This window comes from Myotis yumanensis, unplaced genomic scaffold (genome assembly GCF_028538775.1).
Source record: "Myotis yumanensis isolate MYYU_CA2020_CCGP unplaced genomic scaffold, mMyoYum1.0.hap1 SCAF_1, whole genome shotgun sequence".
Classification (NCBI taxonomy): domain Eukaryota; kingdom Metazoa; phylum Chordata; class Mammalia; order Chiroptera; family Vespertilionidae; genus Myotis; species Myotis yumanensis.
The window spans coordinates 109,251,014-109,275,207 of NW_027223752.1; the positions used below are offsets into that span (position 1 = coordinate 109,251,014).

The following is a 24,194-nucleotide window of genomic DNA, read 5'->3' on the forward strand; positions in this document are numbered from 1 at the left end:
TGTCAGGGTACAGATTTGGAAGGAAAAAAAATGATATAGTCCCTTTTTTTTTCTTAGAATGAAAAATATACCACCACTAATTAATATATTTCACTAACTTCAATATCAGGAAATAATCATTTATACCATGTTACCTATCAAAGATACACAGATTTAAGAAGCATTCATTCCAGTCTTGCACTAGACTAGATAGTGCTAGGTCCAACTCTGTAGAAAAAACAATCCATGAACATTAAATAGGGCCTCGATGCCTGAAGGGACAGACTCACCCTATGGCCTAACACAGACCATGTGCAGCTAAGACATTAACTACTGTATGGTGTGAGATCCTTTAAAGCTAACTATAATGCTGAATACTTTTCTAGTATCTATAAAAGAAATAAACAACCCAAGAGATCCCTAAGGTTAGTCATCCAACCTCACAAAAGAAAAACCTACCCTCACATATCTTATACTCTCCAATTAGCAAACAAGAAAGACCGAGTTAGACGAAAAGGAATTTCTCTGAGCTGTAAAGAAAACCTCACTGAAACATGATAAACTCTAGTTCAGAATTTTAAAATGAACCAACAAAAAGTTGACCCCAGAGCAGATCTTCACTCCCTACTCATATTACTTTATCCAAAATCACCTCCCAATTTTTCTTAAAGAAATTATCTCAAATTACTTTAAAATGCATGATTAATTCCTTACACCTGGCAATATTAAACATGACTATATCAAAAGAAATATTCTTAAGCTCATACAGAGGAGAAGACTGTACAGAATTAGTGAATTTTGTCAGAGGATTTGCACCTACCTTGGATTTCCTCTTTTGAAGCCTGAGCAGTTACCCAGCTGTACCTTGTGGTTCACATACTCAAATCTAGCATCACACTATGTGGGGTCCAGCTGAGAGTAACACAGACCATAACATTACAACGTAAGTGTGGCCCAAGACAGTGGACACTCAGACGGAGGTGCTTAGAATGTGGCTCAGACCATACCCATTTGGGAAAATGAAGAAACACATCTCCTGAGGATTGCTGATGCCAGAGGTGGGGCTCCCTTTTCCTCCAAGGACACTCCTACTATCAGTCACGAAAGAGCCATGACAGTAACTTCAAAAGATTTGCCAAAGACCAGAGTGCACCTGAGTCTTATTACCAAGGACATCTCTGCAGGCACAGATTACATGTCAGCTTTTAGAAAAGGTTTTCAGCAGGGAAAGGAGCAATACAGACAGACAAAGGGCATATATGTGTATATTCATATACACCAAGATATGAGCTAGTCATCTATGGGATCTCCTTGCCCCTCAAATTTGTTACTGCGTATTTGTGCCCTCCTGAAAAGTTTTCCCCATCTCTTTACTTGGGAAAGAAAATCTTATCCAAACTTCAATTCCTAACATCTATCTCTTTGCAACATCAGTCTGCGTTCCCACTTTATTTTCTACCCTACACTTCCACAGCACTTACAACAATGTATTGAAGATGTACATGTCTATCATTACAATTTATCGCCCTAATGGGGCTGTGGAGATTATGCATTAAGTCAAATATTTATGGAGCACCTATTATGTGGCAGGCACTGAACCAGACACAAAGATGACAAGTATATGGTCCCTACCCTCCTAGAATATTTAGTCTAGCATATGAAAGCACAGGTACTTTTTCTTAAACAAAGACCCACACCCGCAAAGAATGCTTTGAAATATGTTATTGGTTATCTCAAGCCAAAGAGCAATCTGTATTCTTTTATTAATCTGTTTCCAAATTTGTTGGCACTCAGATTTTTCCTGAAAGTCCCTAATGTGGCTCAAAAGTCCCTAATGTGACTCAAGATTTTATCTAGGCCAATCTGGTCAATTTCAAATGCAGATGAAATAAGGACTGTTTAAATATGAGCTCAAAGATACCTTATTAAATACAAGTAAAGGAGATTATATACGTTAGTGCCACATAATTCTTAATTCCTTAAATATATGGTTAGTTCTCTGCCCTTATAAAGTTTTCCCCTATGAGGTATTTGAAATCTATATACCTGTGCCTCCAATTTATTCCTTCTAAAAACTATAGTACATACTATCTCGGGGGTGGGGGGGAAGCACAACAATCTAAGCACTAAAACAAAAAACACAGCAAGCACAATACCACAGTCTCTACTATTACTATTCTGTAGCATATTTTAAAGTAAAATGTCTGACAAAAAAATCCTGTATGGAAGCAAAGAAACAAATTAACTCTATGAGAACTTAGGCACAACATAATTACATAACTAGTAATTAAAGTATGAAATGGACTACCTCAAACAACAGTAAAACTTGTAACTTGTACCAGAGAGGGTTAGTTACAAAAAGAGGAGCAAAGCTAGTTTGTGAAGCTTTAAGGATACACAGATAGCCCTAGCCGGTTTGGCTCAGTGGATAGAGTGTTGGCCTAAGGACCCTTCGGTTCCGGGTTCCATTCTGGTCAAGGGCATGTACCTCGGTTGCAGGCTCCTCCCTGGTCCTGGTCGGGGCTCATGCAGGAGGCAACCAATCGATGTTTCTCTCACATCGATATTTCTCTCTGTCTTTCCCTCTCTCTTCCACTCTCCCTAAAAAATCATTGGAAAAATATCCTTGGGTGAGAATTAAAAAAAAAAAAAAAATGCACAGATAGAGTAGATGCAACAAGAAACCAGGGCTTTAATGACAAAAGCATCTAGTGGCACAAACTCTATCAGGAGTCACACAAAAAAGGACAATAAAATGTCTCTTTGGGGGAAAAAAACTCATAGACACAGACAACAGTATTGTGATTACCAGAGGGAAAGGGGGGTGGCAGGATGTAAAAGAGGGTAAAGAGGGTGATGGAAGGAGACTTGACATGGGGTGGTGAACACACAATACAATATACAAATGAGGTATTATAGAATTGTATACCTGAAACCTATATAATTTTATTAATCAATGTCACCCCGATAAATTCAATAAAAAAAATATGTATCTTTGGGTTAAGTGTCCTGACATTGCACAAGTCATTTCCTCTATGTAGGCACTGATGCCTTATGCGTATAATGAAGGCATTATATTATCTCTGAGGGTCATATATTGCTCAGACAGTCTATGATGTTATATCATGAAAATTAAACACACTCCAGGCAACTTTCCTTTTCTACATAGAAATAAGGTAACCATTTCCATGACCACCCCATAATTTGATCTTTTTTCCTTTTACACTTTTAATTTATTGATTTTAGAGAGGGAGGAAGGGGGGGGAGAGAGAGAGAGAGAGAGAGAGAGAGACATCAATTTGTTGTTCCACTTACTTATGCATTCATTGGTTGGTTCTTGTATGTGCCCTGACCAGGGATCAAACCCTCAACCTTGATGTATCAGACGATGCTCTAACCAACTAGGTTACCTGGCCAGGGCTAACTTGATCTTAATACTAAATTAAAACTGCCTAGCCCTGGCTGGTGTTGCTCAATCAGTTGAGTGTGGCGAGCCGGCACGGCCATGGCATACTCAGCCCCAGGGCACTTATGTGCCATGCCAGCTCAGCCTGGTTCAGTGACCTTGAGTGGGGGCAGCTGAAAGGCTTAGAAAAGACAGACAAGAGAATGAAAGCCGGGTCTCGGTGGGACGCTGCTTCTTGATGGAGAGACAGCGCCAGCACCCACAGCCATGTCCTTATTTTATAGCAGATGCCACAAGGCAAAGTAAGGGCGTGGTCAAGATGTTTACAACATTCTCATTGGTTTCGATCCTACTCAACTACATGCACCTGAACTATATCAAGCCCACATCACTCAGGCACATGGGGCCACGTGTTCGGACCATAGGTTCAAGCTTACAACTACAGTGGGGCCTTGACTTACGAGTTTAATTCGTTTTGAGATCGAGCTCGCTAAGGAGCTCGTTAAGGAGCTCATTAACTCAAATTATCAACTGAATGCAAAAAATCAGGGACACTGGTAAGTCAAGGCCCCACTGTATAGCTGTTGGCTATAATTGTGCTGGGAGGGCTCTGCCCTCAAAGCTGGGACTTGCATGTGGCCACGAGAGGACTGTGCCTTCTCATCAGTCCAAGGGTTGAACCTGTCCAAAACACTGTAGCCGCGCCCCACAGTTGAGCATCATCCCATGCATCAAAAGGTCATCAGTTTGATTCCCGGTCAGGGCACAAGCCAGGGCACATGTGGGCTCAATCCCCAGTAGGAGGCGTGCAGGAGGTAGCTAATGGATATTTCTCTCTCATTGATGTTTCTCTCTCTCTCTCTAAAGGTCAGGAAGACCTTTCTCTCTCTAAAAATCAATAAAATAAAACTGCCTAACCTTCCCTACAATGTGCTCTATTAAACATATGTTTGTAAACATGTGTCCTTGCAGTAGCAGAGTTCTGAGCTCTGTAGACTCCATCTACCCAAAACAGCTTTCCAAACCAGAGAGTCTGGTGATGCTGTCAGAAGCACGACACCATCCCCATAGGAAGCAAGATCATGGCCCCATGTGGATTGCAGGACGATCCTGTCAGCAGGAATAGCCAAGGATAGGAAAGACCATCCACATGGAGGTTCCTAATGACTGAAAACATCTCCACTGTTAGTGCACACTGTAACAAGTGGAGGCTGTTGACTGGCACTGTGCATACAACCAGCCAACTAAGGAAACAAAACTCGTCTAACAGCTGAGGCCACAAATATGTTAGTAAAAATGCAAGAGAAACAGCAACCCACCTTCTTAGTCTGCAAGTAACTGGGAATAAAGGAGGTACAGCCACGTCTATGATAATTCAGTTCTCTAAGACTTTAAAATCAATTTTGGGAGGCAACCCATAGGTATATGGAAAGTTCACTAACAATACCCAATTACAAAAACAAAATACCAACCATTAAAAAATTCAGAAAACACTGAATAGTTCAGGAAAAATTTACTTAATTTCAATCCGGAGAAATCTTAGCACAAGGTGAGGAGGCCAAAACATGCATGGCATGTCAGAAGGACAGGGAATAAAGCTTGGGCATGACATCCCTTCAGCACTTGGCTCTCACTGTACTCTTTACCCCAGGACCATGATAAGGTTTAGCTAAACTGGCCATGCACAGGATCCATGCTAGGGTTGGACTACAGGAGAGACTTTTTAGATCTGGGTGAAAACTGATAGCACTCAAGCTCTAACCTTAACATCACCTCAAGTGTCACATTTGTTCTAAACAACTAGGAAAACAACTATTTGCTGCTTCTGCAGCAAATTTGAGATTTGAAGAGGGAAAAAAAAAACATTTTAAAAGACTCCAATTTTTTATTCTGAATATTAAGAATTATGTGATTATCTTGATTCTCTCCCCCAACTCCCCCTTTTTAAAGTTAAATCCTTTCTGGATAAAACTCTCATTCCTCAAATTTGTTTAACAGTTTCTTCAAACATTCCCTCAGAGTATTAACAGCAGCTATTCCTGTTTATCAAAGGCCTAAAATAAAACAGGACTAGTCAAGGAAAACAAAACTCATCTGACAGCTGAAGCCACAAATGTGTTAGTAAAAATGCAACAGAAACAGCAACCCACCTTCTTAGACCTCCTTGATGCCATGTAGCAATCAGGCATTTCCACATAACCCTCTTAGCTTCTCCTCACTGCTAAGGCATTTCAAGGCAACTTGAGATTAGAACAAACTTTTAACTTACACATCACAGCTGAACTAACGAATAGCAAATATATGACTTAATTAGCATAAAATTATCACCACATATGTGAAATATAATACCAGAGCCCATTCTTGCTGAAAATATGTTGTGGGGAAGCACGGGATTTGGTTGGATTCTCTGAAAGGTCGGGGGCCTCTGAGATGGCAGCCCCTACCTTTGACTTTTCCAAACAAGTCCAATCCCCCGGGGTGTTTTACTAGAATCTCTATGTTTAGTCTTTAAAGACCCGACCTTGTAGAAGCATATACTTTTCCAAGGATACTTACCCTGCTGATTGTATCTAGAGGTTAATTTTAGGTCAATCTGTTATGACAATAAATAATGCCAAAGGAGGCAGGCAAACAGGGCTACTTGGCAGCAATAGCCAAATAGTGCCTTAGCCCTCTCTTTCACAAAAACGTGTGTTAAAGTAATCATTCATCTGTCTGCCAGTCAGCCCCAGCAATATATGATACCACAAGAGAGGCAAAGCCCGAGTAATTTTGATGCAAAGTCTCTAGATTAATTTCATTACCTGCCTGCCCCACAGTCATCTGATATTCCTGCAAAAACTTGTCTCTAATTTGGATGGACTAAAAAATAAGGGGACAGGCACCAATATTTTAGTTCACGGTACAAGTGTGTTAAGAAATAATTTCTCCCTCTAGTAAATAAATGTAGTGTGGATTACTGAAACTTGTTTTTCTAAATAAAATTTTAAAACCTGCCTTGGAAATAATGCCATTTTGCATTGTGTCAAGAATTCTTCTCAGCTAAAATCATAAAAATGTTCCAATTTTTAGTAAGGCAAAATTCTCCATATTTTTCATAAAATAACTTGCCAGAGTGGCTCAGTTAGTTGAGCATCATTTGTGCATGGAAAGCTTGCCAGTTCAATTCCAGATAGGGCACATGCCTGGGTTGCAGGTTTGATCCCCAGTCAGGGAGCATAGGGAAGGCAACTGACAGATGTTTCTCTTTCTCTTCTTTTCCCTCCCTCCCTCCCTCTCCCTCTCCCTCTCTCTCTTCACCCCACTCTCTCTCCTCCCACCACCATCACCATGTCCCAAACAAGGATTTAAAATTTTTTAAATGTGTACAATTTAAAAGAAAAAAAGGAGCTATCACTCTTATTTAATGAGAAGTCACAATATTATGAAGTAAAAGGAAACACTTTTCAGACTAATAAGAGGGCACCTGATAAAACTTTGTGCTGCATAATGCTAGAAAGGCAATATAAAAATCCTGAAAAAGTAATTACTTTATTGTAGATCTATACTAAATATTCAAAGTACCCTTGAAAAAGCTTACCTAAGGAAATAGGATAGAGAAGCAAACTTGAGTTGGTTACATATAAATCTTAAGCAATGTCACACTCTTTACAAAGACCAATAGCCACCTAGAGATATCAATTCCAGAGTTGAGATTGCATTCTAAAAATAACAGAATTCTAATCTTCAAATTAAGTTATTTTTTCCTCTATCTCCATGCTGTCTCTGAAAAGAATTAAGTGCCCTAGCCATTTTGGCTCAGTGTATAGAGCATTGGCCCGAGGACTGTAGGGTCATGGGTTCAATTCCGGTCAAGGGCACGTGCCTCGGTTGTAGGCTCCATACCCAGGCCCCAGTTGGAAGACAACCAATCAATGTGTCTTTCTCACATCAATGTTTCTCTCTGTGTGTCTCTCCCCTTCCTTTCCACTCTCCCTAAAAATCAGTGGTAAAATATACTAGGTTGAGGATTAACAGAGGAAGGGAGGAAGAGAGGGAGGGAGGGAAGAAGGGAGGAAGAGAGGGAGGGAGGGAGGAATTAAGCAAATGTGGAAAGAATAGAGAACAAAATAAACCATGTGAAAAGTGGAAAAATAATAGAGGCTAACAATGCAGGAATGCTTCAAAGGCACAGTGGATCTGCTGGGACAGTGAAGAAACCTGACCCTTTTCCTCCAACTCCATCACCCCCTCGAAGACACTGAGCTGGACTGAGAGGAGGACAGTAAGGAGGAAGTTCTCCCTGCAAGTGCCTGAAGTCCACAAGTCATGGGTTAAGTGACCAGGGTCACTGTTCTCAGGGTCACCAGGGGAGCAAGGCAGCACTGCTCCACACCTCAAAGCGCAAACATACTGCTGGACTGGCATTTCCTAGAGTTCTAAAACTCCAAGCTTATACCAATTAGGACAAAATTAAAGGAGAAAGTAAGAGATCTCTTAAGTAAGCTGATTCAGTCTCTGGTAGAAGATATAAATAAAGTATTTAAGTATCATTGCTAACCTGAGTTACATGAAAACAATGTATATTTGGATTATACCAATTAAGCATATATTAAATTGCAAATATACAAACTATAATTCTAGAAAACACTGCCTTTATTATTTTCTAAATAGTAGCATTTCACACACCACCATCTTGTCATTCACCTTGCACTTTCCACTGGATATCACCTACACATAAAACAAATGAGTTTACCTATTCTAAGTTTTAACAGTAAATTAATTCAATACTTTTCACACAGGAACTGTAAACTATATTCCTAGGAAGCATCCATGCAGGTGCAATGACTAGTAAGGACTGAAAAACAGGCTAGCTGCTCAATTTCAAGTGGGAGCCTCTTAACTTAGACTGAGTGCTCCCCTGGTCACTCATCTCCCTCTTCATGTGGGGACACAAAGGACCTCACACTTCCTATCCAAACTTGCTTAATAAATCTTGCCCAAGCTCTAAAAACTGTCTAAGTCCTTAATTTCAAAAACTTTTAAATTCATAGTTTGGCCTGGCTGGTGTGGCTCAGTGGTTGAGCACCAATCTGTGAACCAGGAGGTTACAGTTCAATTCCCAATCAGGGCATATGCCCAGGTTGTGGGCTCAATCCCTAGTGTGGGGCATGCAGGAGGCAGCCAATCAATTCTCTGTCATCATTGATGTTTCTATTTCTCTCTCTCTCTCCCTCTCCCTTCTCTGAAATCAATAAAAATATATTTTCTATATATATAATAGCCTAAGCAACTGTTACGACTGAACGACTGGAACAACCAGTCAACCAGGCGCTATGACGTGCACTGACCACCAAGGGGGCAGACGCTCAACACAGGAGCTGCCCCTGGTGGTCAGTGCATTCACACAGCCAATCTCCTGCAGCCGGCCAACCTCCCATGGCCCCTCCCCCCGGCCGGTACCCCCATCAGCCCCGATCAGAGGGGCCAGCTGGCCAACCACCCGCAGCCCACCACCCCCCAGGACAGCCAACCTCCCACAACCCCTCCCCTAGTCGGCCAACCTCTCACGGCCCCTCCCCTCTGCCAGCCAGACCCCCCCAATAGGCCTCGATCACCAGTTAGGCCAAGGGACCCCACCCATGCACGAATTCATGCACCAAGCCTTGCCGGAAGCCGGTCCATCCTTGCTGCTTGACACAGTCGCTGCAGGAAAGAAACATCTGCACAGCATATGTTTCAATGGACCTGGCATATATAGCATACTGTTCTTAATATGTTTGCTCCCTTTAGCGCCATGTGTTTTAACCAAGGTCACCTCTCCGAGAAAGGTTGTTTCCCCAGGTGGGGATCTTTCCCTGAGGTTAGGGAGGGGATACAACCCCTTAATTAAGTGCCAGGCGGGTAGTTAAGCTACATAATCTTTACTCCCTGGAATGGAGATAAGAAACGCCCTAACCTTTGTAATAGAAATTGACAGGATTAAAATCGGCTGGTATAAATACGGATGTAACAAGACAATAAACATCAGATCCTCATCAGATCCTAAATAGAACCTGGCTGGAGAACCTAGACAGAACATGGCAGGAGATCCTGGATAGAACCTGGCGGCAGAACCTGACTGGAGATCCGGGCTAGAACCTGGCTGGAGAACATGGACATACAACCTGGAGAGAGAACCTTGCTAGAGAACATGGCTATGCTGATGGACTGAACGCTGTCTCCGTGTCCTTCCTTCTTCGCCGACTCCGTCCACACCTTTGGGGACCCCTGGACCCGCTGGGGTTGGACACCAGCAACTGGCGCCCGAACAGGGACCCCTAGGTAAGCGCCCTGCACTCGGGACGGATAGGACTCCACCATAGGAAGAGGGTGGATAGTCTCCGCCGACTCCGTCCACACCTTTGGGAACCCCTGGAACAGGATTCCCCTAGGTAAGCCCCCTCCCCATTGAGAACCCCCACACTCGGGACGGATAGGACTCCACCCGGGTGCTACAGACCCCCCTATAGAGGATAAGTAGGATAAGAAGGTGGATAGTACAGAACTTAGATTGAGAAGATGTGCCATACTGAGTCCAAAGAAAGAAGACTCTGTATTGATCTTTAGATTAAGAAGATGTGCCATACTGAGTCTAAAGAAAAAAGACTCTGTATTGATCTTTTAACACATATGCTTGCTAGCAGAGGAGTTAAGGTTACTCCCAGTCAGATGGAATGTTTTATACAAGAAGTGTGTCCATGCTTTTCTGAGGAAGGAAAGGTGTCGGAAAGGTAAATGTAGAGGCATGGGAGAAGGTAGGCCAAAGGAGCCTTATCCTTAACCCCACTGCAGCCTTTCCACCCTGGAAAAGTGCAGGATTGGCAAGCTCTCCCTGGGGTGATAGATCAGGACTCAGGTAATAGCGGAAAGTGCCAATCCTACTCTTAAAATGGATACAAAAGAGCATTTGGGATTTTTCTTTTTAAATGCCTGCTTTGGATTGAGTAAATGCATTACATGCATCACCACAATAGACCCAGAGAAGCTCCTTGTCCCATCGTTCCAAAGACTTAGAGTTGCCCCGATGACAGAAAAACAGAAAAAAGAAGAAAAGAAAGGCTATGGAAGGGACTGAGGTGCCAACATGGGGTCAACTGAAGAAGTTAACAACTGAGGCCCAACAAATGGTAGAAAATCAAGAAGTGGAAGCTACTCTCTCAGCTAAGTCCTAGGACTCTGAGTAAATCAGCAAAAGAAACTTTCATTTAGCAGAAACTCACTTATTTCATCAAATGGAAAGACTTACTTACAGGAGCCTGGAAAGGACCTGATGTACTTTTAACCTGGGGGAGAGGAAATGCTTGTATATTTCCACAGGACGCAGACTCACCTGTGTGGATTCCAGACCGTCTAGTCCGACCTTATGTCTCACCGCCCTCCATCTCTGCCTCAACCTAGCACACCTGACCAGTGCCTGTCTGCAGCAGATGTTCAGCCCTGAGCTGGAACCACCTGTCCATTGGGAGGATCACATGTGCCTCCTTTTTGTCTGTCCTTATGTTCCAGCTTTGCCCCACATCTCCTATCCTTTTTCTTTTTTTCTTAATCTGACTACTTGTTTGCTGGTTCTTTGGCCTTTCTCCTTCTCTCCTGAACACAGCCTTTTCTAGAATCTCCCTACCCTACTGTTCCAGGAAGGGCACCTCCCTTTTCTGCCGTGACTGGGGGTGTTTGGTATATGCCTCATACGTGGAGTTGTCTTGTGCCAAGAGCCTGACATCCTGGGCTGAGAAAGCCATGTCCCGGGACTCTCCTTTGTCCTATATTGGCCCCTCTTGCCCTTGTGTCAAGAGGGACCCTCTTCTCACAATCCAATTGCCCACAGCTGTTGCCTGAGTTCTCTGTTAATGCTGAGGTCACGGTGGCTGGTACCATGGATCTGTCTCTCGCCCAATGGAGTGAGCTGGGTTCTCTCTGGAGAAGAAACCTGGGTTCCCCAAGATATGTGATCAATGCCGGGACCCCACCAGCAGGTGAGGGGATCCAAAGGCAGTTGCTGGGCATGGAGGCCAGAGGGACATAGACTACCAAGGAGACAGAACTGAACCTCACATCACCCTGCTTGGCCCCGGAGCATGGCTGGTTAGTCAAAGACGGGTAAGATTCCTCAGGGAGGAACAACCTAAGACAGGCACAGTCACAGAGGGGCCAGTAGGAGAGAACTTGGGGTTCAACAGAGGTGGGGCATAGATCCTCACCCCCCCAATGGTGCAGGGGCTTGAACACTCGCCCCTTCTGAGGAAGGTCTCCTTCCCCCATGGCTGCTTCTCGCTTCCCATGTCCAGCCCAGATAGGGACCCAGATAACGAATAGAGACTTGGCCCAGCTCAGATTGGGAACAGAAAGAGACTTGGTCCAGCTGAGATCAGTACCCAGATAAGAGACCCGGCTGACAGCAGCTTCCCTTTCACTGCAACAGGACTTGTCTCCCATTTCTACCTTGGACCACAGGGAAAGGGGCAGATGAAGGAAAGGGCTGTGTCAGGATGCTGCCTTCTTCCCTTTCTTCTTCTTTTTTCTAAACACTTCCATGCCTTGTAGTTCTTTTGCTTTCTTTTCTTTTTCTCTCTACTACCCTCCATCCTCCATAACAGCTGACCCAGAGGACACAGCTTACTCCTCCTTGGACACCGACACCACCATCAAGCACGGTCCTGATGGACCCTTTGATGCAGCCCTTCAACTCGCTGACACGTCAGGAAGCCCGTCGCCAGTGATGCCGCCCGCTAGCCAGATCAACAAGGACAACCAAACCAACAACTTGAGGACAGCTGAAATCTCTTGACTGAAGAGGCCGGCAACCTCCTAAGGAAAGGGGCTCCTTGTGCGCTCCATCCACTATGTTTATAGCTATGCTTGTTGTCATTGCTTGCCAGTCTTCTTCCGAGTCTTAAACAGCACAATCTGAGAGGTGGCCGCTGATTTGCATGTGCTATCATTTAAAAAATAAAAAAGGGGGAATTTGCCAGAAGCCGGTCCATCCTTGCTGCTTGACACAGTCGCTGCAGGAAAGAAACATCTGCACAGCATATGTTTCAATGGACCTGGCATATATAGCATACTGTTCTTAATATGTTTGCTCCCTTTAGCGCCATGTGTTTTAACCAAGGTCACCTCTCCAAGAAAGGTTGTTTCCCCAGGTGGGGATCTTTCCCTGAGGTTAGGGAGGGGATACAACCCCTTAATTAAGTGCCAGGCGGGTAGTTAAGCTACATAATCTTTACTCCCTGGAATGGAGATAAGAAACGCCCTAACCTTTGTAATAGAAATTGACAGGATTAAAATTGGCTGGTATAAATACGGATGTAACAAGACAATAAACATCAGATCCACATCAGATCCTCATCAGATCCTGATCAGTTCCTAACCAGAACTCCGACCAGAACTTTGGCTGGAGATCCTGGCTAGAGGTCCTGACTAGGCTGCTGATCAACTGAAGGCTGTCTTCGTGTCATTCCTTCTTCGCCGACTCCGTCCACACCTTTGGGGACCCCTGGACCCGCTGGGATTGGACCCCAGCAAAGCCTCTAGTAAATAAATAAATTCAGAGTTTGCCCCTGCATTTAGGATATCACAAAGCATGTTTAAAACCCCCTTCCAAAACACAGAATCATCTTTACAAAATATGGTTATGAGCCGAGTGCTGATTCAATATTCTCATTTGCCAAATACATACATTAACTTGAAGGGATAGAAGATGCCCTTAACTCACAAGCATCTAATAAAACCTTCAGAGGAAAAGTCATCAATGTAGCTGAAACACACACACACACACACACACACACACACACACACATTCTCTCCCTTTCCCCACCCCCAGCAAAGTCATTATGTCAATTATGACTTTCAGGAGGGTGCCCCCTTAAAGGAACATGGTACCTGTCTGTCACAGATAACATGATAATCTTCTTTCAGCTCACTACTGTTATCTCAATCTTTTAAAAACCAAAATGTATTAGCAATGATATCACAGTAATTAATCTCAGCTTTATGTCAGACAACTTTCAAACTTCCCATTTTCCACAGCTAGTTCCCTGCTTGGGGGAGAAACTCAACCACCTCATAAATTTTGCATATTTCTAGCACACTGTGTTTTAAAATATGCTCAAGTATTGATCATAGTGATGCAGCAGAGGGACCGAAGGCCCTAAGGCTTAACAACTCCGCAAGGATGCAGGATCAGGGATGGGGACCAGCTTTTTCCTCCAGGGCCTTCTTATGCTCTGGACCACACAATAGAGAGGTCCTATGGCTAGGAGTCAGGCTTTGGAGGTTCTTATCTCTCAAGTTTATGTTCCTACTTCTATACTTACACAGTGATGGGTCTTCAACCACAGTTAAAAGCCAAAGCTGCCAGCAGAGAGCACCTATGAGCAGGGAGGTTAATGCATTTTTAATTGAAACTTCATATCCAGGATGGGGACAGTTTAATCAGATACTAGAATTAACTCATGTGTTCATGAGAAACTAAACAATTGAAAATGCTACAAAATTAATCCTATATTATTTTAAATGTTTTCCTATATAAAACACTTTTTAAAAGAAAATCAATGCAGTGCAGCTAGAAGCTACATTGAGATCTATAGCTTTCTCCACGCAATGTCAATGACCTTCCAAATGATACCTGTCCATTATTAAAAGCTTGTACAAGCACCCACTGTCTTGTAATGATGGAGTTATTTCCCGTCAGTTCTCTCACATGGTGGTTAATTTTTTTAAAGTTCATATGTTTGTAAATTTGCTAATAAAAATTAAATTACTTATACAAACCACAGAAAATACAACAGTAAAATATATACATTAGTTAAATGGGACAGTTTCCATCAAACCCACAAATCAGAAAACCAGACCATGAGATATTTTTGGTTTTCTCTTTACTGCTATGCTGTATTATTGATTCTGAAAACAAAATACCAAAGGGTGGGGGTTAGGGGTGGGATGAGCTCTGTGGATAAGTCAGCTCCGCTGTGCTACCAATGGCAGCAGGGGTTTCCAGAATTCCCCCTCATCACACTGTCTACACTGAATGCCACCAGGTAATGCCAATGCTTTTAAAATCCGCTTCATGACCTGTATTACTCATAAATATGAAGGAAGCATGAGCTCAATGATTGCAAGAAACAGAGCCTAAGGGTTAAAATGAAAGCTCTGGACCTTATGGGGGCAAATTAACTGCTCGCTGTTTTAGTGTCTTCATCTGAGAAATGTAACAAGAGTACTCAACTTATAGAGTAGTTAAAAGAATGAAATGAGTCAAAACCTTTAAAGTAGTTAAAATGGCATAAGGTATTGAGTCATTGCTCAATAAGTATTATTTACTGTTGTTATTATTAGCCAGAATTTTCAAATTCCCTCAACTGTGTAAGATTACCATTGTCCATTGTAAAATCTATTCTTTTAGGGACACTAATACAGTGTCCATCAATATCAAGATGGAATGAAAGTCTACACAGGTGATTCTCAAATCTGACTTCATCAGATCTAGGTACCACCATCCCAGCCTAGCCCCACTGATCAGAAACCCTGGTGAGGCTACTGTGCCACCAGAGCTGGGAGCTCCTACAACACCGACACCAGGATCAGGTCTACTGAATAACAGCAAGTTCCTTTGCAAACCTAAAACATTATTTGCTTGATAGGAATAATTGTCTTAGGTGAGTACACTCACCTTAAAAAACAAAGACAGTAATAAAAATAAATGCTGGTGCTAAGACGTGTAGCAGCTAAAAACAGTATCTATAATAATAAAAGCATAATTTGCTAATTAGACCCAACGACCACACTATGACACCCACTGGCGCCAGACCAGCCAAGGCAGGTGCAATGCAATTAGTCAGGGGCCCGGCCATTGCCCCATGATCACCCTGCAGGGGGAGGCCCAGGCCACCCGCCGGCAGGGTGATCAATTGGGGGGCTCCACGATAGCCCCAAAGAGGGACGCCCAGGCCATCGACAGGCGGGCTGCAGCAGGTGGGCAGGGCCACCCTCTGCGAGGGAAGCCTGGGTCCCGGCTGCTGGTGGCCAGAAGGAGGTCTGGGTTCCAGGTGCCTACTGGCGGCCAGAGGGAAGCCCAGGACCTGGGTGCTAGAGGGAAGCCAGTGCCGGCAGCCAGGGGAAGGAAAGCCTACTCTTGCACTAATTTCGTGCATTGGGTCTCTAGTCTAAGCATAAATTTCTCTAGCCTGGGACTGGGTCAAAGTATTTCCCAGCTGATAGGGGTTGGGTAGGTAATCAATTAGCACTGTGTGATTTCTGCCTAAATGTGTTTGAACCATCAGCAGTCAACTGTCTCTGAGGTAGATGCATCACTTCCTCAAGCTTTCAGTGATGACTGCTGCTGTCTGTAAGAATGCAGTGGCTTCTAAAACAAGCTTCTGTCTCTCAGACACTTACTAAAGGCCAACACTGCATCTGTACTCTCTCGTCCCTGAGCACAGTCCTAAAAGGGGCTTCTCCACAGTGTCTCAGAGCCCAGGATGGTTGGCACAGGAGTTTCTGTGACCTGGGAATCAACTCTTGGCCAATTACCAGCTGTGTGAGCTTGGTAATTAAAGATCTTGCCGCCCGACCAGTGTGGCTCAGTGGTTGTGTGTTGACCAATGAATCAAAGGTCACAGTTTGATTCCCGGATGGGACACATGCCTGGGTTGTGGGCTCGATTCCCAGTGTGGGGCATGCAGGCGGCAGCCAATCAATGATTCTCTCCCATCATTGATGTTTCTATCTCTCCTTTCCCCTTCCTCTTTGAAATCAGTAAAAATATATTTAAAAATAAATTTAAAAAATTTTTTAAAAAGCTCTTGCCATTTCCCCATCTGCAAGATTTCCCCTTAACACTGTACCAGTCTTTGAGCCCACAAAACACAGACCACAAATTCCATTTCACACAGGTGGTGGCTATTCCATCATTCTGAGAAGTCCAGTTTAACACTTAGGCACAGGCGTCCCAAACTCACATGCCTATGGGAACCAAGAGAGTAAATGAAAAGGGGCAGGATGGGTGAGTTCCCACAAACTGGAGAGCAAAAACTACTTCTAAGGAGCAGCTCCTCCAGGCAAGCAAGGGTGTGTGAGCTTGCTCCCACCTGAACACCCCAGGCCTCAGGAAAAGCTGCACTCTGTGATGTGGCATATTCTCATTTGCTCAGTCTGGTGATGATAAACAATGTTAAAGTACACTGGCCAAACCACCTCTCTGCAAGGAGAGTCAACCCCACAGGACCCCAGGCAGGTCCCTTCTCCCAGGCAGCCAAATCCTGAAAGCAAAAAGATCTACCACCTTGTACTTTGAAAGAGATTGAAATTCATTTCACTGAAGCAAGTCTAAACATAGCAACAAGGGAGATTGCTCTGTGTTTTTTCTTATCAAAAACCACCCAAGTTGCCCAGCCTGTGTGGTTGAGTGGTTGAGCATCAATCTATGAACCAAGAGTTCACAGTTCAATTCCCAGTCATGGCACGTGCCCGGGTTGCAGGCTTGATCCCCAGTAGGAGCATGCAGGAGGCAGCCAATGGATAATTCTCATCATTGATGTCTCTCTTTCTCTTTCTCTCTCTCTCTCTCTCTCTCTCTCTCTCTCTCTCCCCCTTCTTCTCTGAAATCAATTTTTTTAAAAATTTTTAAGCTATCAAAGTTTAAGAACATGATGATTTGGGGGCAATTTGAAGCCTGTTAGACTTTGTCCCTGGTCTCTCATTTCTCCATTCCTAGTCCTACACACTGTTGCCAGAATAAAATTCTTTCAGCCATGTTGTTAAACACTCTGTTGTTTGAGAATTAAGTGTCTCCTACTACGTATGACAAAAGTATTCAACCCCATCCCTCCGGCTTCATTCACTATCATTTATTGGGCACAGCTCATGGGAGCCTGACATCTAACAAATGCTGTTCAACAGTGTTAACAATGAGACCCTTGCAATGCACTGTGGATCAAAGACCAAATTCGTTCATTGTATATTTTATTAGATTCTAGGCATTTTGAGGTTTAGTAGAGTATGTGATTGATCTGGAAGAGAGAAACATACAGAGCACAAGCCCTTCATCCTCCATTTTCCTCAGTATAGTTAAGAAATTATCATAATTAATAAAAGCTTTTAGAAATAGCTCTAAAACTTCGATTCTCAAATACTTAACAAAATTATCTAGTGTTCAAATACATGCAAATACCCTTTAGGAAATCTGTGCTTTAAAATGCAGCAAGTAAAATGTCTAAAAAAATGACACGGAATAAGTGTCATTCTGAACACTTTCACAGATTAGAAAAATAGTCACATTAGTAGCCAGGTAATCCAGCATCTTAAATATAATCTAAAAGATAAGAGTGAAAAACAGTGCATCTATACTTTTGCTTCCATTTGTTCTAATGCTACTAACCAGTTAACAGTAAATATGTCACACCGTTCCTTTTTCTTATTTAATTGATTTTATAGAGAGAGGAATGAAGAGGAAGAGAGAGAAACATTGACTGGTTGCCTTCTGTTACATACCCCAACCACAGATTGAACCCACAACCTATGTATGTGCCCTGACCGGCAACCAAACCCTCTTTGTGTAGGGGATGACGCTCCAACCAACTGAGCCACACCAGCCAAGGCTGTTGCCTATTTTTAAGTTTTCCCAAATCTGATGATGTCACTGAAGGCTACGTAAAATGTTTTTATTATCCAGCAGAATGCAACCATTTCTATACTTGCCTCATCTTTTTCATTACTTAGAAGAAGCAATCAAAGATTCCAAATTCTCAGAAGGGACATTAATTTCATTAATGTTTAGAATACTTACACTTTGTCATATTTAGGTTTTCACATTAGGCAAAATTATCAAATTATGCTCACATGAAAATCCTTAAAATGCTGAAAGTAGCCTATGCTTTTAAGATACCATGCTATCAATTAAAAACTCCTGTGAAAATCTAAAGCAGTCTACATGTAAAAGTAAAGCTAAACATTCTCAAATAGTATTAACTTGATTCAATGCAGAAGGATCTCCTACAAGAAGCCAATCTGACAACTTGCATGCACAAATAAAGTTCCCACTTAATTAAAAATACATTAAGGAAGCCCTAGCCGGTTTGGCTCAGTGGATAGAGCATCAGCCTGCAGACCAAAGGGTCCCAGGTTCAATTCTGGTCAAGGGCATGTACCTTGGTTGCAGGCTCCTCCCCAGCCTAGGCCCTGGTCAAGGGCGCATGCAGGAGACTACCAATTAATGTGTTTCTCTCACATCGATGTTTCTCTTTGTCTTTCCCTCTCTCTCTTTCACTCTCTAAAAATCAATGGAAAAATATGCTCAGGTGAGGATTAACAAAAAAATAAAAATGAAAAATAAAAAAATAAACTAAGGAAGATGCACACAACAGATTACCCTCATTATGCAATGAACGTTCTCCTTGAGGAACCAAAAAGTAATCTCACAGCAGCCCAAGCAGCTCACTGTGCTTCCCTTTTGGCTGTTGTGGACTCATCTGCAATCCATCCTCAGGGAGAGAATGGGAAAAATCATCCTGATAAAAACTACATTCTGCCCTGGTTGGTGTGGCTCAGGGCAGAATGTACCTCCCATGCACCTAAAGGTCACCATTTCGATTCCTAGTTAGGGCACATGCTTAGATTTTGGGTTCAATGCCCTGGAGAGGGCATTTTGGAGGCAGCTGATGATGTTTCTATTTACCCCTCCCTTCCTCTCTAAAATCAACAAAACATATTTTTTAAAATAATAAATAAGTAAGTAAGTAAATAAATAAATAAATAAATAAAACCATATCCGACATATCCCTTGCCTCCCTTTGGTCAAAATTAGGGGCTTTTCAATGTGTGTTTTGGAGATATTTAATCAGTTTTATAGCATGAATCAGAACTAAAGAACAAGTAAAGAATTTTAGTATGTTTCTTAAAATGCTCAATACAATAATTTCTCACAGCTATATCCTAATCTCAGTGTTATGACTAATACAGCATCTTATGACATATGGGAACACCATGGTTTATCTTATGAAATGTGAGATATTTCTGACCTGTGTACCATCACTAGCATTTTAGCTCATCTATTAAACAGTATATTCTTTGGGGGAAAAATGTACATGTGTAAAAATGACAGACTGTTAAAAGTGAGAATTTCTGAGCGTGAAAAATACATCAAAAAATAAATAAATAAAAAATTTAAGTTACCAAGCTTTCCAGAAGATATAGTAAATACTTCAAAACTTTCATCTATTTAATAAATCAATGAACGGTTGGAATCAAATTTTCACAGCAGTGTTGCTTTTGCTTTTCACTGATCTTAATGTGCGCTGAACAATATATTAATATTAGTAGTCTTGAGGTAATTGATAATTTTTGGTTGTAATTGTGATTTGTCATGATTTTAAATTTATGACAATCCAGTAAAGGAAAAGTGTTTTTTAAAAACCCAATGTTTAGGAATTAGAGAAATTCAGTTGGGTTAATGTTCCTAGAAAAAAAAATTAATTTGGTTGTATTTATTTGATAGAGTCCTTTGTTGGTCTAAGTTCTATAAGGGAATGTGATAAGAATTTTGTCCTGACTAATCCAGAGTGTTTTATTCTACTTGCTGTACTCCAGCTACAAAATTCTAAGTTAAGATAGAAAGGGCCCAAGGCAGCAAAACTTTGTACTTATTTAATGGGAAAACATATAGTGCATAAATTGTCATTTTACAACAAAATTAGTTCATCCACCTATAAAATTATCATCCTTAGAATATGTATACATATTACAGAAAGACCTACTGCTGAAAAGTAGAATTTCAGTAACACAAATTATACGTATTTCCATCACTTTGTTAGTTGCCCAAAGAATGAGTAAATTTGCAATTTGAGGAAGGAACCAATTAGCAATCTTCCTTCTATAGACTATAACTGCCTCCTGTTTCATTATTACAGCCTTGCAGTCAATCACACATGGAAGGGGACTCCCAGCCTCCCTTCCCACAATACAACAGCAAAGTCTCTAGGAACACAAAAGCTTGCATCACTCCCACACCTCAGCCAGGTGAAAAATCCCTTTTTGTTTTTCTTTTCTAGCTAGAATAAGAAGCAAAAGGGTTCCCAAGAGCACCTGGAATACTCAGACAATCATATGCTAAATCATAAAGCAAGTCTCAGTAAGTTTCAAAAGACTGAAATAATACAGCATAAATTCTCTAGCCTCAGAATTATGAATCAATAATAAAGATATTTGGAAACTCTCCAAATGTTTGCATACTTGAAAATAAAGAAGCAGACTTCTAAATAACCCATGGGTTAAAAAACTCACAAGGAACATTAGAAATATTATGAACTCAATGATCATAAAAGTTCAACATATCTCAATTTGTGGATTGCAACTATAGTTTGATGGGAAATTTATAGCTCTAAATACTTATATTAGAGATAATAAAAGCTTAAAAACAATTATTTAATTTCTGCCTTAAGAAGATTGAAAAAAGACTAATTAAATCAAAGTAAGTAGAAAGAAAAATAATATAGCTACATAAGAAATCAATAAAATAGAAAATGGACAAATAAATAATATCAACCAAACCATAAGATGAACCCATAAAAATTAAGAAAACTGATAAACCCATAGGTAAACTAATCTAGAAAAAAGAAATCACAAATTAGATGATATGACAAATTCTTTGAAAGACACAAGTTACCAAAAGTGATACAAGAAGACTAATTTATATAACCCTATATATATTTTAAATAAAGATTCATAATTTAAAACTTCCCACAAGGAAAACTCCAAGTTCAGATGGCTTCATTGTTGAAATCTGTTATAAACATTTAAGGAAGAAGGAAGGCAGATTTCAAATAAACTCTTTCAAGAACTAAGAGGGAACACTTCTTAAATTCATTTTGAAAGCATAAACCTGATACCAAAATCAGTCGAAGACATATATACACACATATGTATACACACACACACAGAGGGCTGGGCAAAAGTAGGTTCATGGTTGTTCATTTCGAAAATATATATGATACAAGAATAAAAAATAACAATAAACTCTGTTTCGTGTACTCATATCTGTAAACCTAGTTTTAACTCTCGAGTATATAATCTACATCATGAGCACAAGCACAGAAATCCTTAACAAAATAATAGCAAATTAAATTCAGTAAAATATAAAAAGAAAGAGGCAAGAATAAAAAGGCATTCTGTTCACCACAACTCTTAAGAGCCCCTCCTTCTCTCTCCCCAGAATCCAAATCTTTTTTGTTGGTTTTCTAAAGAATAAATTAACTGGACCTGAAAATTAATGAGTTAGCAGTTTGAAAACTTTTCCCTAACATTATATTGTACTATACAGCTACAAATGTGCATGATGTAGCAGGATTATTTTGAAATCTAGAGTAGAGAAACTGGGAGGGGAGGGGGGGGGCGCAATGGGAGATAAGGACACATATGTAATACTTTAATCAATAAAGAAATTTTTTAAAAAAGAGTAGAGAAACTGAATTTAGAAAAATATGATGAAGCTAAAGGCAATATTCAAAAGGTACTCCATGGGGTCTCCAGATTGGCTGTGACAGCACTAGCAGCCTAGACAAGGAGGGGATCCCTTTCACTGAGCACAAGAAAAGAACTACAACTACATTCACTACCAGGAAGAAATTCCTCTGTGGATTCTCAAAGAGAATGCTGTGTGAGACATAGTAAAGCATATTTTCAAAATCATTCTTTCATAAATCCTGCATTAAGTTTCAAAGGCATGCTTCTTTTAACATTTCCTCATTAAAGGGAAATGACCTAATGCCACAAGCGATGAAGGAGGGGACAGCTACATAACGATAATTTGATCTGGTCACACAGCTCTAATTTTGTAAATTACACAACTTTGTTCCCCAAACTTAAGAATTTTATAGCTACAAATTTCCATAGGCAGGGTATCCACATTCTAAAGATATTTGTATCTCCGTGAATGTATACATGAATAAGATATCGATATAATAAGCTGTGACCTATCTCTTTATACCACTGTATTTTCCCTCGGCTTTTTCATGGCCTTCTGACACAGAAAAATGTCAAAATATTAAATTATGACTGATCACCTTCTTTTAGAAACTCTTCTATAGATTACGGCTGTTTTAAACTGTATGTAATCTAATATGAGATCCTCCTCAGTTGCCCTATAAATTTCACTCAACTCTCATTTAGAGAGCTGTTCTTTTACCTTAATCTTTCACATTAGTCCTTTACACTAATTGCTAACACTGACAGTTGTTAAAGTCAGACTTACTGCTCTAATGCGGACTACAATAGGTGCCAAGCAGGAATCACACTATCTGAACTACTGTTCAAAGTTTCATTGGAAGCAACACAAAAACCTATAGCTATATTTTAGATACAATTATGTTCTTCATAAAACAATAATATCTAGGCCATAAAAGAATATAAAACAATAATTTGACATTAAAATCACTGAACTTTAAGTGAATCCTAACTATTAGTGCAATATATTTTTCAGCATGCCACAAATGTTTTACCTAAATCTTTATCTTAAAAGTAAACCACAAGAAAAGTAAATGCTGTAATGAATTTGCAAATATTTAATAGAGGAGCAAAGTAAATATTTGAGACAAGTAAAATGGGAAATGTTTCCCAAAACAGTTTCCTCAACTTCTCAGAATTGATACGTTAAGAATGTAAGGAAGCCCTAACTGGTTTGGCTCAGTAGATAGAGCGTCGGCTTGCAGACTCAAGGGTCCCAGGTTCGATTCCAGTCAAGGGCATGTACCTTGGTTGCGGGCACATACCCAGTGGGGAGTGTGCAGGAGGCAGCTGATTGATGTTTCTCTCTGATCGATGTTTCTAACTCTCTATCCCTATCCCTCCCTCTCTGTAAAAAATCAATAAAATATATTTTTTTAAAAGAATGTAAGGAAAAATTTTGCAATACTAAATATAAAAAGAAATTTAATCCAATTAATCCTTTTTTGAAAAAATAGACGGTAAGTTATTTTCCCTATCTCTAACTCTAAAGACCCCCACCAAAAGGGCTCTTCATATTTTATGCCCAAGCAAGTTTCAAGAAAAGTATCTGCAATTAGAAACAGTGCCCTACTCTTGCATTACCATGGCATACAGCAATGGTCTATATCCTGTCCAGTTTTCAAGTGAAAATATATGTATAAGACCAGAAAAGATAACTAAAAAATCCATGTCAATAAAAAAACTGAGTATTTACTATGTGCAAAGCACTGAGTTAAAGCAGCAATCATAACCTACTGTGAGAAATTAAAATTTATCAGATATCATAAATAGTTTAAAATAGGCAGACCACGTGTCATAAGAAAAATAGACATAAAAATACTATATGAGTTCACAAAAGGGAAATGTTATTTTCACTTGAAAAGATACAGGACTTGGCCAGTGTGGCTCAGTAGTTGAGCCTTGACCCATGAACCAAAAGGTCACTGGTTTGATTCCCAGTCAGGACACAGGGCCAGGTTGCAGGCTCAATCCCCAGTGGGGGATGTGCAGGAGGCAGCTAATTAATATTGTCCTTTCTCTCTCATCGATGTTTCTCTCTCTCTCTGTTCCTCACCCTTCTCGCACTCTAAAATCATTTTTTAAGTATTAAATTTAAAAATATAGAATATTTTTGCATGTGAGCAAATAAAGGCTTTTCAAGCAAGACTCTGGATGTAAAATCCAAAACCCAGAAGTTAAAGTATCCCAGAGTATGATATATACCAGCAGTTGCCAACCTTTCGGACCTCGCGGACCACCGATTGGCAACTGCTGGTATATACCATGCAAAAAAAGTTAAACAACAGGGAAAAGA

At 40.9% G+C, this 24,194-nt stretch overlaps 1 protein-coding gene across 23 annotated transcripts in view; it reads right to left on the bottom strand.

The window, feature by feature from the left end:
* The window catches only part of PARD3 (par-3 family cell polarity regulator), a 798,768-nt gene that overhangs the window by 670,264 nt on the left and 104,310 nt on the right, over positions 1-24,194 (bottom strand). The gene's annotated exons all lie outside the window — the stretch shown is intronic.